General features: G+C 43.2%; 1 pseudogene; it reads left to right on the top strand.

The window, feature by feature from the left end:
• The first annotated feature begins 419 nt into the window (after positions 1-419).
• LOC112931594 (heat shock cognate 71 kDa protein-like) lies at positions 420-2,333 on the top strand (annotated as a pseudogene).
• Positions 2,334-2,674: the final 341 nt, after the last annotated feature.

A 2,674-nucleotide genomic window follows, 5' to 3' on the forward strand; every position in this document is an offset into this window, starting at 1 on the left:
AAATGGGAATAGAAATTAAAAAGGGAGGGGGGCTTATTATACTACTAGTGGTAGATAACTGCTTTGTGTGAATGGATATCTGGGTCATTGGATTAGGATTAGGTAGGATCCACACTAGAATAAAGACAGTCAGAAAGAAAGTAGCAAGCACAAAACAGTTTATTTTTTTTTTCTTTGTTAAAGGAGGGGAAAAAAATCATTGTTATGTCCATGTTCCTTTCTAAGCCCATATCTTTCACAATGGATCCTATCCCTTTCCATGTGCTCAAGGACTTCACTTCTCTCCAACTAATGCCTGTTTTTCAGATCCTCTTTATTATTATTTTTTAAATATTTTTATTGGGCTCATTGAACGGGGCACCAGATCTGCAGACAGCTGTTGTCTCCGTAAGCCAAGCCCAGCCCACACAGAAGCAACTATGTCTAAGGGACCTGCAGTTGGGATCGATATTGGCACCATCTACTCCTCGTGGGTGTCTTCCAGCACGAGAAAGTGGAAATAATTACCAATGATCAGGGAAACCGAACCCCGAATGATTGATCAGTGATGCTGCAAAGAATCAAGTTGTGATGAACCCACCAACTCGGTTTCCAATGCCAAGCGCTGATTGGACGTAGATTTGATGATGCTGTCATCAAATCTGATATGAAGCACTGGGCCTTCATGGTGGTGAATGATGCTGGCAGACCTAAGGTCCAAGTAGAATACAAGGGGGAGACAAAAAGTTTCTATCCAGAGGAGGTGTCCTCTATGGTCCTGACAAAGATGAAGGGAATTGCAGAGGCCTGCCTTGGGAAGACTGTTACCAATGCAGTTGTCACAGTACCTGCATACTTCAATGACTCTCAGCGTCAGGCTACCAAAGATGCTGGCACTATTGCTGCTCTTAATGTAGTTTGAATCATCAATGAGCCAACTGCTGCTGCTATTGCTTATGGCTTAGACAAGAAGGTTGGAGCTGAAAGGAACGTGTTGATCTTTGATTTAGGAGGTGGCATTTTTGATGTATCAATCCTTACTATTGAGGATGGGATCTTTGAGGTCAGGTCCACAGCTGGAGACACCCACTTAGATGGAGAAGCTTTTGACAACCGAATGGTCAACCATTTTATTGCAGAATTCAAGCGCAAACACAAGAAGGATATCAGCGAAAATAAGAGGGCAGTCCGCCATCTCCGTACTGCATGTGAATGGCTAAGCATACACTTTCTTCCAGCACCCAGGCCAGTATTGAGACTGATTCTCTGTACGAAGGAATTGACTTGTATACCTCTATTACTCATGCCCAGTTTGAAGAATTAAATGCTGATCTGTTTCATGGCACCCTGGACCCTGTAGAGAAAGCTCTTTGGGACGCCAAGCTGGACAAGCCTCAGATCCATGATATTATCCTGGTGGGTGGTTCTACCCATATCCCCAAGATTCAGAAACTTCTGCAAGATTTCTTCAATGGAAAGGAACTGAATAAGAGCATCAACCCTGATGAGGCCGCTGCTTATGGTGCAGCTGTCCAAGCAGCCGTTCTTTCTGGTGACAAATCTGAAAATGTTCAAGATTTGCTGCTATTGGATGTCACCCCACTTTCTCTTGGTATTGAAACTGCTGGAGGAGTCATGACTGTGCTTATCAAGCACAATACTACCATTCCTGCCAAACAGACACGAACCTTTACTACCTACTCTGACAACCAGCCTGGTGTGCTTATTCAGGTCCATAAAGGTGAGCGTGCTATGACCAAGGATAACAACCTACTTGGCAAGTTTGAACTCACCGGCATACTTCCTGCTCCTCATGGCGTTCCTCAGATTGAAGTCCCTTTTGATATTGATCCTAATGGTATCCTCAATGTGTCTGCTGTGGATAAGAGCACAGGAAAAGAGAACAAGATTACCATCACTAATGACAAGGGCCGCTTGAGCAAGGAGGACATTGAGCGCATGGTCCAGGAAGCTGAGAAGTACAAAGCGGAAGATGAGAAGAGAGAGACAAGGTGTCTTCCAATAATTCACTTGAGTCTTACGCATTCAATATGAAAGCAACTGTTGAAGATGAAAAACTTCAGGTCAAAATCAATGACAAAGACAAACAGAAGATTCTTCACAAGGGCAATGAAATCATCAACTGGCTCAATAAGAACCAGACTGCAGAGAAGGAAGAATTTGAACATCACAGAAAGAGCTGGAGGAAGTCTGCAACCCCATCATTATGAAGCTATACCAGAGTGCAGGAGGCATGCCAGGAGGAATGCCTGGAGGCTTTCCTGGTGGTGGAGCTCCTCCCTCTGATGGTGCCTCCTCTGGGCCTACCATTGAAGAGGTTGATTAAGCCAACAGGATGACAGGTCTAGGATTGTTCTATACATTTGAAGGACCCAAATTTGTAGCAAATTCCATGGCAGTTTTAAAGTCAAGCTGCTATAGTAAATATACTGGACATTCTTGATACTTGAATATGGAATATGTGTGCAGGGAAAGGAAATAAACATTGCACTTTATAAGCACTGTATTGTTAAGTGGAAAATGCAATGTCTTAAATAAAACTGTATTTAAAATTGGTAAAAAAAAATATTTTATTGGGGTTCAATTTGCCAATATTATATTGTAACACTGAATGCTTATCCGGTCAAGTGCCCCCCTCACTGCCCATCACCCAGTCAACCCATCCACCCACCTC

The sequence above is a fragment of the Vulpes vulpes genome, chromosome 4, assembly GCF_048418805.1.
Source record: "Vulpes vulpes isolate BD-2025 chromosome 4, VulVul3, whole genome shotgun sequence".
NCBI lineage: Eukaryota > Metazoa > Chordata > Mammalia > Carnivora > Canidae > Vulpes > Vulpes vulpes.